Below are 14,685 nucleotides of genomic sequence, written 5' to 3'. Positions count from 1 at the left end.
AAGAAAAATCTTGATGAGTGGATGGGAAATAGAAAATTCACCCCAGGGATCACTCCAGTCGCTTTACTCAACAGTGGCACTGGGAACTAAGGTTGGGTGACAAAATGCCACGGTAATCCTATGGGATAGGCTTGTAAAGGCTCCAGGGCCATTAGCCTAGTACACACCTATGAACCTATGAAACTAGAGAAAGCCCCTGGTCTGGATGGGTATGTGGCAGAATTATATAAACACTTCAAACAACAAATCTCACCAATATTTGTTAAAATATACAGCTATAGATTAGAGTTTGGATTATCAGACCTATATATCAACAACTTCAAGACCATTTTTATCCCAAAACCAAAAATTGATTCAGCTAATCCAAATAATTGCAGACCTATAGCTCTGATTAACATAGATATTTTTTCCTGCATTTTAACACCAAGTTTTAATTATTATTGGTGTTCACACATAGATATCCAGGTCCTTTACAATATTACATTTTTTACTATACCCATACTTTCATGTATTTAAAATCCTTATACTGTGATCAGTACATCAATTTAAGGTTTTAAAAAAATGTTTAAATTTCCTAATGATATATTTTTGAATGTTACATACATATTTATCTATATTAATATTTATTTATACATCTTATACATTTAATATTATTTTTATTCGCATATCTACACATTTAAGTATACCACATAATATTCATTTGTTAGTAACATGTCTGAGCTGTTCACAGTTCCTTTTGATTCACATATTTACGTATCATTTTATTTATTTATTTATTATATAGTGATGGCTTAGCATTTTTTCAGTGCACTAAAATTTAAGCTCCCTTTGAATAAGTGGTTTTAGAGTATACCTCTTTAATGCAGTTGTTTTAATTGTTTTAATTGTTCTATTGAATTGTTGAATGTGTTTAATTAATTGTCATTAAATAATTAAGTGTGTTTGAGTCACTGTATATAAAAAGCTGTTAATCTGCTGTAATATTTGTGGTCTGAAGAAGCAGGTACGTGAAGCGCTTACCAAATAAAATATACAGTTCTTTATCTAAAGTGTTTGCTGAGTCGTGCTGAGTCCGAAGTTTACTATTTACTCCTATAGATATGAAAATACTTTCAACAATTCTAGCACATAGGATACAAAAAACTACTCCTTCTGTAATATTTCCAGAGCAATTAGGCTTTATGGGTCAGAGACAAGTATGGAACAATGCCCTTACCATTGACGCCCTATCCCACCTTTGTGTTAAGGGCAAATCCCCTAAATATGCACTATTAATAGACGTTACAAAAACTTTTGACAGAGTCAACCAAATCTTTCTCTTCTTTTTACTTCTTCAATTTGGATTTCCACAATAATATATAAAAATGATCAACATGCTCTATAATAAAGCATCTACAGCACTCTATATTAACAAGAAAATATCAAACCCAATAAAAATTGTAAACAGCACCAGACAGGGCTGCCCTCTCTCCTCATATTTGTTCAAACTCTATATAGAAGCACTATTATTATCATTATTAATCATTCAAAGAACATATCACCATTTTATTTCAATATCAAAAATCCAAATATAAGACACAGCCTTTGCTGATGATCTTAATATTTATGTTGAGTTCTCTAATATTGGTCTTGGTAAAATCTTAGATTCTATAGATCAATTTTCCAAAGTATCAAATTACACAATTAATCCTAACAAATCAATTATATATCCATTAAATCCCCTAGGTCATAAGGAATTTTATTTTCTGGAGACTAAAATCAAAGTGGAATACACTCTGAAATACTTAGGTGTATTCTTTGGACATACACAGTCAGATGTGATTAATAACAACATCTATAAAACTTGGTCTAATATAGTTTGCAATATTAACAGATGGAAAAAACTTAAACTTTCTACCCTTTCAAAAGCTTCAATTGTCAAAATGAACATACTCCCTAAAATTTTATATCAACTGAATGCCACATTCACTAAAATTCCAATAACTTTTTTCATTAAGTTAAAAAAAAGGTTGATTAGCAAAATTCATTTGGTATCCAAAAAGTACGATAATCGGCTACCATAAACTAATGCTTCCCAAACAAAAAGATGGACTAGGCCTCTTCAACTTCCAATTGTACCATGAAATCATTAGTGCCAGTCACATTATTCAAATAGCAAAGTATGACCCACTGGGGAAAGACTGGAATCCACTATAGATTAAATTATTTCACCAAAATATAATATCATCTAAAATTAATCCTAGAGCTATTTCCTTCCTAAACCAAGAAACTCTCAAGATATTAAAAATTCACCCAATCTTAATAAAAGTGAAATTTTCAAGAAACTGTTAACATCACTAAAACTAAAAGATACTATCACTCTTTTACAACCAATACATAACAATCCTAATATAAAACTTGCCAATTCCATGCTAAACTTAGACAATTATCCCTTAATAAAGAATCATAGAGTATGGGACTTTTACCAATTACAAAACCTATCAATGGATGATATCAAGACCCTTCTCAAAGCAAGTAATACATTCCAAATAATAATTAAACAAATGTTATACTTAGTTAATAAACTAACTATAGACATCACAGTTAATGAGCAGGATATCAAATTAGCACAGCAAATTCAAAAGATGCTTTTATACAAGAAAAAAATGCTCTCAAATGCTTATAAATTAATAACTAAATTTCAAGGGAGAATTCTATTTTCAAAATATTGGGACATAAAAAGTAGCAACATGACAGTAAATTGGAAGGAACTAACCATTGTAAACACCATGAAATTAATACCTTTTAAAAACGTATCTACACTCAGATCATGATTTTTAATAATGCATATCACACACCTGTCCATCTTAAGAGATTCAATCCATCTAGTTCACCATTTTACCCATTTTGTCCCAACATAGAAGCTGACATTGTTCATATATTCTGGAGTTGCAAAACGGTCTATAAGCTGTGTGCTCACTAAGATTCTTGTCAGAAAAAACAGGTTACTCAAAATCTACTCTGTCATGGAAAACAGCAATATTACATATCTTTACAGGAAATATGAACAGTCTCACCAAGCACATTACAATAACTCTATGTGCTGTATTAAAATTTTATATAGCTAAAAACTGGTTGGACAGATCCAAACTTACATGGACAGAGTTTAAAAACAAAGCCAAACAGCACATATTGGCTAAGAAACTTTATACAAAAAGTCAAAAGAACCTAGTATACTACCAAAACTATTGTAAAATCCTGATCAATATTTTAGCGTGAATGGTAAAATATGCTGAAGATACATAAAGTCCTTAACTATATTCCTTAGTCAAAGGTAGAAACAATATGAGTCAAGGTGATAACTTGTGACATATATATATATATATATATATATATATATATATATATATATATATATATATATATATATATATATTATAGGTAGTTTTAGTTTCTCTTTTATTTTTTTTTTCTTTGGATGTTGCTATGTGATGTTGAATTTCAAAATAATTTCTTTTGTATTGTAATTATGTGCAGGCAATTTGCAATTGTGTATTTGTATCACTGTGTGTGTCACAACACAATCTCAATTATACGATATTTCTTTACTGTGATTTCTATTTTAAATTGTAGTATGTTGTATTAAAATATTTTAATGTCCTGTTTAAACAATCTGCTCGTGATGCGTAAACAGATACATCAACAGTCTTGTTCTGTTTTCTTTTTCTTGTCTTGAATATTATGGGAAACATATACAAAGACATTTGAATGATACAGACATAGTTGTATGTCTGTACTCCATATCTGCACAAAGGTTGGCAAAAAGTACCATAGCCAACTGCTAATTCCTGATTTAGGTTCAACACCTCAAGATATGATTATGCATGTGCTAATATATTGTCATCAGGACACAACTAAGCTTATCAGTGGTGTGCTTCAGGGAGTGAATTAAAAAATATTGCAACAAAGAATTGTTAATGGAATGTTGTAACCATGGTATACTGATTTCACAGTGATGCTGACTTAGTTAATTCAGTCTGCTAAGATATGTCTGCACTCCAACACTTACTCTTGCTACTTTGGTACAATGGTGTTTCTCCTTTTCACGTAATATCTATCAGTGTTATTCAGCATTGCACTGTCATACTTTGGAAAAAGTAGGTTTGTATGATCAATCCACATTGTCCAAGCATGAGCCAATACAACTGACAGTGACACAAGAAATGGTTACTATCTGCATACAATCATCATGGAATTAAATGTCATGAATGCTTCCTTATCAATGCACTGTTTTATAATTGTGATTGTCATTGAAACACTATATTTTGAAGCAGATAAATGTCACTCACAGTAATGCAATGTACATGAATGACAGTATAGAGATGTTATCAGAATGGTGTGTAATTACATTAGACAATCACATTGTTATGTCAGCCTATCCAATCATATGCATCAGTTATAAAGAACCTTTAGACTTATGATGTGGCACATGTGTTAAGTACTTTTATCTGTAGTCCATAAACTTAGATAGGGAGGGGTTCTAATCTTACTGCAGTCAAGTGTGTGTGGCTGGGTGTGTAAGCAAACGTTGAAGTGTGTATCCCAATCTGACTTCACAAATGGAATGGATTTGCATTGTTGGTAGGTTGGCATAATGGTTAAGTTGTTTACCTTGCAGACACAAGGTGCAGGGTTTGATTCTGACATGATGTAATTGGCTAGGCTTAAAATGGCCCACAAGGGCAGTTAGCCTAGTACTTATCTATGAACCCATGAACCTATATGCATTTCCACAAAATCTGTGATGCACACTAGCTGCTCTTCAAAACACTGGTATGTTAATACTCACAATTTTAAAGTCAGATATCTCCTTTAGTGCTTCCAATTCATACTGTGTACTCATTAGGTCGATGGTTCAAATCTGACAGTGTTGAACTTGTATGTGTGCGTGTGTGTGTGTGTGTGTGTGTGTGTGTGTGTGTGTGTGTGTGTGTGTGTGTGTATGTGTGTGTGAGAGAGATTTTAATGTCAGGTAAAAAAAGCTTCAACAACAGATGTGATATGTCCTCATCATCTCAGGAGAAAACTTTAACTTTGGAGATAGCCCCTTTATACTTTATCCCACTTTTACAGCAACAGCTTCTCTGCAACACAGTGATGAAGTCATCCTGTTAAAAGTGCACTCCCTCCCCTCTTAGAAGTCAGACTTCTGTGGCACTTGTGATTCATACTGTGATCTTTATGTGGTGTTACTAGATAGGTAAGTGGTTCAAATCTGACAATGCTGACCTTGTGTGTGTGTGTGTGTGTGTGTGTGTGTGTGTGTGTGTGTGTGTGTGTGTGTGTGTGTGTGTGTGTGTGTGTGTCTGTATGTGTGAGCATGCATGCTTGAAGGTGTCTGTGCCATCCACATTACATTGACTGGTAATGGGAACCCTGTCATAATTATAATGTTTGTTTCAGAGCCATGATGATGAGCCATTAATAAGACATTGCTCGGAGTGATTTTCTCATATATCTGAATTGCAGACTATCACCATTGTGCGAGTGGGCAGGATGGCACACTGGCAGTCATAATCTTTCTGGATACTGGGGAAGGACTGTCATGAATTTTTGTCTCAGTCAACAAAATCATTTTTTTCTTTGAAATTCTGAATTTAAAAAGAAGGAATAGCCTTGATTTTAGAGTGTATCAACAATGTATCCAGCTCTGGAACAAGCATTTTCTTCCTGGGCTTATCATACCTTGTGTGGAACTGTGTTTTATAATTACTTTGTGCTAGTCTTACATATTGTTTTCTATAATATTTTAAGCACTCAATTCAAATTCGAGTTATTTATGGTGCTTAGAAATAAGCACCTATTACAATGAAAACATTAATAATGAAAAAAGGTATTTCACTTCAGACTGCAGCCACAAATCTTCAGTGCTGAATGTCTTGACTGAATTGGACGCATACAGAATAATACTGGACTTCTGGCAATTTAACAGATCCAGCAAAAAATTTTTTAATGAAATACTAGGTATTTATGCCTCATAAGCAGGACTTTCATGTGTAAACACTAAGCTATCAGTCTTCAGACTTTTACAAGCCTAACCAATAAATGAGAAATCAGAATTAAACCCTTACTCTGTACCTTGCATCTGTGCAGTAAAGACCCTAACCATTATGCCAATCCCACCTGCTGGTTTATTTTATAGTCAAAATACATGTGTATAAGGCTCTACGTCAAGATTTAATTCCTGTCATGATATGATGATCTTTATCAGGAAACTCAGTTTTGGTAAGTGCATGTCGTATATTTTGACTCATTATGCATTTCTACGTATTTCTAAAGTAAATTTTCCAAACTGTAAACCATTTCATTTAGATTTCCTAATGGCAGTTATGTTCTGTTGTTAGAATAATCTGCTGTTTTAACTGTCCACCTGGGAGATTTGATGTGACCACTACCATGTCATTTCAGTATAACTCTGCACCTTTGTTTCTGCATCTTAAGTGTCATCCTACCTACCACATCTTTTCAGTTATACTAGGAAGTGAGCCAAATTGTGTGTGAAATGCCCCAATTGCTGTATAAGGGTGGCTAGAGAGAACACATGGTGGTGGGTATAGAATACTTCAGGCTTGAATGCTGCACCTTGGTTGTAGGTGGCAAGGACCTGAATTCCTTACCCACCACCATTTGTAAACAAATTTGCAGATTTTTGCCTCATATTTGTTCTGTTCTGTTCCTCATAAAATCTGTGGTTTCTATATTTTTGTTATCTTACACAATTAATCAGTAGTGCAGTGGTGCACTGGTAGAATTGTTACCTGGCAGCTGCAGGTTCTTTAGTTTGATTCTTGGCTGGGGTGCCTTCTGTGTGGAGGCTGCATGTTTTCTCATCTTACAAAGATATATGTATCGAATGTTTCTTCCTGGCCCGCTGCTGAAAATTGGCTTTTGTTCCAAGTCAGACTTTCCTGGTTAACAAATGTTAATTAAATAAAAATAACAAGCATTTGAATTTCAGACTTCATATTCTTCAGAAAGTGCATGGTAACACAAAACCTTTTATTCTAGCAATTTTCTAAGTTTATAACATGGGTATTTGAAATTTGTCCCTATTTTTGGGACTGTATTCCCCCATTATTGGCTTTGTCCAGGTTTTTTGTGATAAGGTTGAGAGCTATGGTGAGAACTGAATTCACTGAATATGTTTGGGGGCAGTATTCCCTCATTACTGGCTTTGTCTACGTGTTTTTTTGCTAAGAGGTTGAGAGCTATGGTGAGAATTGAATTCACTGAATATGTTTGGGGCTGTATTCCCCCATTATTGGCTTTGTTCAGGTGTTTTGTGCTAAGAGGTTGAAAGCTATGGTGAGAACTGAATTCACTAAATGGTAGACATTTAAGTTTCAGTCTTCCTTTCTTTCAAAAACAGATGAGTTGGCATAGTGGTATGTTGCTCTGACTGTTTTGCACAAGGTCGTGAGTTCAATACTTGGCAGTAAAATGTATGGTGGTAGCACAGCATTTTATTCTAGCAACTTTCCAACATTATACAAGCAATGCTTAAAATGTGTCCCTGGTTTTTGGGCTTTTGTCCCCCCCCCAATAAATGTTGGCTTTTTCCAGATTTCTTGTGCTGCAAAGTTCAGAGATACAGCTGAGTGTCAAGTAGATTTTACAAGAATCTGAGAGCCGCATGGGGAACAAACATTTAGTGCTGCTTATGCTGAGTCCAATTGCATTGTTAATAGCACACGTGGTAGTGTACTTGCTTTTGATGCAGAAGGCTGTGGTAGCTGCATTGCTGATACTGTGCAATGTTGCAAAGGGGTGGTTGCTACAGTGCTTTTTGGTGAAGATACCGAGTAACTATGAACCTGTTATCAGTTTGCCATCCATTCCCTATTGCAATATTACTAACTTATCATTTTTTAATGCAACATAGGCAAGTTATTCCTCAAGGGCAAAAGGCACTTTATTTGTAGATGAAACAATGAAATATAAAATTGTTTGCTAGAAGCAACCTCTTCATTAGTTACAGATTTCTTTAATGTGGAATTTATTAGATGACTTTTACTACTTCAGAGATTGTGCATATTTACTGATACTGGTGGACTGTAGACGTTTGAGTAGACTTTTATAATGGAAATGTTCTGAATTGGGCAGTTTTGTCATTATTGATGCATGCATTTTGTTTCATTGTTTACTGGAAAAATGTTCAAAACACTAAATTTAAAACGCCCTCTAACAACTGTACTGTATTGTACAAGGAATATAATTTAATGCAATCAGGAAGGTGTATCAAAGAGCACATGTATGTTTTGTGTGCAAGGGACCTATGATTTGAAAACAGCCCAAAGTTAATCTTTATCTGCCACTGGCAAAATGTATTTTCTTTGAATGTGGGTTTCAATGCTGTTTCAATGAATGTGAGTTTCAAGGGCAGAGAAGTTTTAATATTAAGTCTGTTTTCATTGTGAGACTGCATTGCTTTGTTTAGCAAATGTCTTAGTGTTTGCGCTGTAAAATGCAAAATAAAACTTTCAAATGAAGTCCAAATCATCGTAAAAGTAAAGCAGTATGCACATTAGTGTTTATGGTAAATTGGGTGAAATAGCCAAGTAATGGTTCATTGGAATGGCTGCAGGGGGGAGGCTCCATTCGACTGTGATTTTGTGAGGGGGAAGGGCGGCAAACTCAAAGACAGCCCCGGCTGAACTATACCTCTCAACTGTCCAGATTTTGACAGACTGAATAGATTTTTGCTTCTTATTTTTGGTTTGTTCCTCATAAAATGTGTGGTTTTCTGGCAAATCATTTAGGAATTAAGTCACTAAATAATGACAGACACTGAGTTTCAGACTTCATAACCTTCAGAAAAATGCATGCTAAATCAAGACCTGTTATATTCTATCAACTGTCTCAGTTTATACAAAAGCAATTTTTAGTACTGTTTATATGTTCCCCCAATATATTTGGTCTTTTCCAGATTTCCTGAATTAACAGGTTGAGAGGTATGTGCAAATAAATTGTTTTATACAAGTAGGCATATCCAAACCTCTCAACTGTCCCCGATTTTGGCTCAAAATGTTGCTCTTCCCCTAATAATCCCTCCGCAAAATGGCAATTTTGGAAGAAAACGTAGAGGGTTTACAATTAATAAATATCTGTAATAATCAGAGTTATAGATTACTTTTATTTCAGAAATGCATGTAAATTATTTTATTTTGTCAGCTGCTCAAGTTATCAGTACTAATATTAAAAATTTGCCCCTTCTTTGACAGGTTCCTAGCTGTATTGTGTGTCTATTTAATATTTTTGCATCACATTTTTGGTCCATTTTTCATACAATTGTGGGGTTTTTTGAACATTAGTGGCAAATCATTAAAGACTGAAGTTAGAAAATAATGACAGACATTTGAGTTTCAGATTTCATACCCTTCAGAAAATTCATACTAATTCAAAACCTACTATTCTATTATCTTTCTAAGTTTAGAAGAACAATATTTAAAAATTGTCCTTATTTTTGTCCCACTTCTATGTATGGCTTTGTCCAGATGTCTTGCTCTAAGGCTGAGAGGTATGACAAATGTGCCAGGGCCATCACAGTCAGCTAGAGACATTTCAAATTGTGACATACTTGCTGTACCCCACTCCCCCATGTAGTGACTCTGGATGTGCCCAAGCAAGGCAAGGAGCAGTTGTGCAATGTAAATGTGAAGAGTATCCCCTATTCAAGGTAGACACAAGTACTACAGTGGCTTTTCATCTGTCCTTGATTTTGCAGAATATTCTGGTTTCTGTCATATTTTTATACTGTTGATTTATGCTTATTATTATTCAGAAAGTGCCTGTTGCTCTGTGTTTAAGTAGCAATGCTTTAATGACCATCAGGTAAGCTTGTGTGAGATTGTAAGATGCAAGTAAGCTTTAATAAGCATACTGTTAAAGAATTACCAACATTGAAAGCCTTTCTGTTTTTGCCATGCAGAGAATACTTACATAACTAGATAACGTATAAGCCTTGGGTATTGAAATGCATATGACAGTATTTGTAATAAAGGACAGGATTGCATTATTTTAAGAAGCTCATTACATTTATTGGTGACTTGCAATCATTTTTGCAGTCTTTACCTATAAACTAAATAGAATGCCAATCTATCATGTGTGGTTCATAACCTGTGCAGTAATGCTTTAAGCAATGTATCTTGAGTTTGTTTCTTGTTTGCTTTTCATTTTTTACTTTGATCATGTTTTCCCCATGAAACAAGTAGATAGTTGTTCAGGCAGCAGGTCTTTTTTGGATAAGAAACATTTTTACAAGTGGGGGTATCACAGAGATTGCTACTGTCAGCATGTTACTTGGTACTTTTATAAAGCTGAATATAATTAGAACTGCAGTGCAAGGAGAAGTGGTTTGAGTTGAGTACTGCTTGTTTTTCTTATACTTGATTTTGACTGGCATTCCAGTAATGTATTTAAAAAGTAATTTATTTTTTCATGCCTCACAACCTTTTTGTTTCCATCTAGATATTAAGTAAGCTGTCATGTAGCCAATGCATTGAAATTTTGTTTCTTCTATACTTCATTTTGTCTTGATTGCACTCTCATAATGACAGTTTGGCACCCAGGGCAGCGTATTTAATTAAAGTTACAGTTTTTGTGGTTTTGAGCATAGCTCCTCCCCTTTCAAGTTGACCACACCCCTTCCCATTGACCCCACATATTCCGCTGTCTCCTGCAGCCCCCCTTTGATTTGAAGTCACCAGCCGCCACTGGTTATCAGTGGTAATTGAATAATTGATGATGTTATATAAGGAGTGGGTTTTATGTGTTTGACTATCTGATGAAGTCTTGTGTAAAAGACAAAAGTGCTTATCATTGTGTTATTGATTTGTATTTACTATATTAAAATTTGCAGCCATTATTTTCCAGTGCTGGATTTTTTCCTTGTTTTTTTGGTTCAAAATAGGATATACACTGGGTATGAACAAGGACCACTGACATGTTTGTGCATGCAAATTGCAAGGTAACCCACCTGGCACCTGAGCAAATTACCATGGGTGTGGGATCAAAGGCATGGTCATCCTTAACAGACATAGAAGAGATCCTGGCACCCCTGTCTAAGGATACCAATAGTTCTTTTATCTGTGGTGTTGTTTTGGATATGGGCAAAGAATTACATGGAGCACTTTGAATATCAGTTGTCAATGCCCCACTTGGGTAAATAATAACATATAGGAGTGTCTGTACTACCAATATGACTCAGGACGTATGACTAATGGGCATGGCATGTTTGTTTCAGGAAAATCACAACTACACCTATGTCAGAATACTCAAGCTATGGTACAATTAGATTTCCCACTACTCTGTTATAGAGTTTTACTTATACACTGGACTGTTAATGTTGGTGAAGGGTGCATTCATACACTTAGTTATGCTTATGTGTTTTGAGATTCCTCCACCATGGATAAATATGTGCCTGATGTCGGGGAACTCTTTGGACCCATGGTGATGATAGTCAAATCCTGGCACAGTCATAGATCTTTGTGTCAGTGGCAGATATGGATAATCTGATGGCCAACTCTTCTAACCTTTCAAGGGAAACAGTTCCAGAACTTGGGCAACCCACACCTCAGAACTAGGATGCTACAGTTGATAGGATGACGCCAACACATCAGCACAGGGGTGGCCTCATTTCCAGTGGCAGATCCATTTATGGGTGCTGCCAGTTCCACTGAGTATGAGGAGGATGCAAGGAACATAAAACTGGTATCTAGCCACACCGCATGTACTGCCCCTCCTGACCTGAGTGCTTGTATGGCCACATCTCATTGTGCAGGACTATTATACATGGACATATAGAGACCAATGCAGCCATAGCTGAGATTTCTGTCTTTGTATGTGACTAATGTGATGATCTATGGGAGGGCCTAGCCCAGGGTGGTTAAACCTTTTTGTCTCAGGGCCACTTACTGTGCAGTTCAGGGGCCACTTATTATATTTGGCAAGGTTTGGGTGGCTACATTATTATGTCCAACATATACCTGTCCATTCAAAATAGTTTGCTGTAGGATATACTGAGAGAGAGAGAGATAAAATGCTTCAGTGGGCTGGATTGTTGCCCTACGGACAGCTGTTGGACACTCCAAGCCTAGCCCATGTATGCAGCATAATGGTAAGTGAGTGTATGCAGTCTGTATGCTGCAGACATCCTTATGTAATCCACTAATCACAGTCATCACTTTTCCTATAGGCAGTCCTTCTCCATCTCTGGTGGAACAGCCCATCAGTGAAGGGGGAGGGAATAGTCTAGGTCCTGACGTACCATCACCTTTATACCATTACCATGTGTTGAGGGCACTGCAAGGCACAGTGGATGTAGAAGGGGTATTTGTGCTGAGGCCATCTATAGCACATCCCACCAATTCTGCTCTGGTAGCACTCCATGTTTCCATACATGTTGTGGATCATGTCTGTGACCTTCCCAGGGGAAGGTGCCTGTATGGAATGAGACATACTTGGTCAGTGCACAGTTTTCTTGACCTCATCATCAGAATCCTGCACAGTGCTGCACTGTTTGCTTGGGCTGTGTACAGATGCACCCCCTACCCACACCCATAAATGCCATCCCACCCCTCTCTGACCAGTCTCCTTGTCTTTTAAGGTCACCTGCCCATAAGTCATACAGTTAAGCACAGCATTAATCCCACTTGCACATACACACACATGCACACATGCACCCCCACACACACACACACACACACACACACACACACACACACACACACACACACACACACACGCACGCACACCACATATACGCACACACTCGCTCACTGCTCATTATTGATACTTGTCACTGTGGCCCTTGCTGACAGTGTATTTGATGACAGCTGTGGTCTGCCTTCAGTGATCATACAGCTGAATAACCTGTATCTGGTGCACACTTTAGCCAGTCCATGATTGTTATAACACAGCTTGAGTTTATTATTGTTGAATGTCATGCTTAATCTGGTAAATAATTATGACTAGACATTAATTATCAGCTAGTTCCATGGCATACTGCACCTATTTCTTCCTTGCATAGTCATCCACTGCAGCTAGCTCTTTGATTCACTTCTCCTTAGACATGTCCTATGCTGCTGACTCTGAAATTTCCTCCTCCTAAATATCTCTGCCCCCTGCTGTAATTGTTTGCATATCAATACATTCTGTAATATTACATACACAGCAAATATTTCACTCTATGTCTTAGCATCATACTGCAGGGCATCACTACAGGCATCCTGACAGCAGAAGTGGGCTTTGAGCAGCTCCAACACCCATTTAACAATAATCTGGCTTTGTTACAGGGTAGAGTTCTATGCATGCCCTGCTATTGTTTGCAGGTTTCTTATTGGTGTAGCTCCAGTGTATAAGATGGCCCTCTGGAAAGTCACCCAGTGCAAGTGCTGACATATGTCAAATGAGTACCACACATGGGAATTGTGGACATTGCTTGGGTTGCTTGCTGAAACATTGTACATTATACCTTGTGCATTACAGACCACCAGGCACTTGATGGTGTAGATCCTCTAATAGTTGATATACCATTGTCCCTGTTTATAAAGATGTGGGTGCAGTCTGGCACACAGTATCACAAAGAAAATGTCAGTGTCATAAATTAACTGCATAATGGTGTTATTGCTGACATTAGTCAACATGTCCAAATCACCTAGAGCCAAGTTTTACACCACTGAGTGGCTAGCCCTGATATGGCACACAGTCTTGGATCCAAGTTCTCCAATACTGAGGCTACTACATACCACAGCTGTGGCTCAAAATGGTTGGTCTATACAACTCTTTTCTCTATGTGCACCATCTAGAGTCTGTGCTGCTGGCCTCAACTTTGTTCTTGGGTGAGTTTGAGGTGGAAACTCTCACCATGTTTTTAGGAGATGGGAGGGACCTCACTGTGACAGAAGATGAAGGTGAACATACGCGCTCCATACAGGCATTGGCCAAAGGTCTGGATAAAACTTTGTACCTTGTACATGGAAGGCAAATACCTTAGCCATTATGACAAGGAAAGAGTAAGTAAGGTGTACAAAACAGTCATGAGACCATTACTACTGTGTGGTACAGAAACTTGGGCAGTAAAGGCAGAGCAGCTAAAGAAGCTAAAGCTCATGGAGGTGAAGTGCTTGTAATGGGTGATAGGATGCCCACTGTGTGACAGACAAAGAAATGAGAACATCAGAGCAAAAGCTAGCATAGCTCAAAATGCAGGATCAGGCACATGTGTATGAAAGCAGAAGACAATCTGGTGAGGAAGACTTGAGACAGACAGGAAGGAGGTAAGAGGAAACAGGGGTATCCAGCAAAGAGGTGGCTGGATTGTGTAAGAGAAGACCTGTGACAGTCAGGCGTGACCATAGAAGAAGCTAGGAGAGTGTCAATGAATTGATTCTGGTGACAACAGATGACATGGCACCCCAACCTCATTTAGAAAATGGGGCAAAGGGTGTTGATGGTGATGATGATTGTGTTGCTTCTTAACTCAGTAGTGTGTAGAAAGCACTTATGTTCCCCTACTTGCTGTGCATGTCATAGAGAAAATGGTAGAATATCCTTGAAGCACATGCCCATGGCACACCTTCCACTGATCATATGAAAATTCCTTTAGCAAGAATTCTGAAAGCCAGACACACCTTAGTATCCACAAGG

The sequence above is a fragment of the Protopterus annectens genome, chromosome 5.part0, assembly GCF_019279795.1.
Source record: "Protopterus annectens isolate FY-2018-M chromosome 5.part0, PAN1.0, whole genome shotgun sequence".
Lineage (NCBI taxonomy): Eukaryota > Metazoa > Chordata > Ceratodontiformes > Protopteridae > Protopterus > Protopterus annectens.
The sequence above is the reverse complement of the archived record's forward strand: the minus strand, read 5'-3'. Positions refer to the sequence as shown.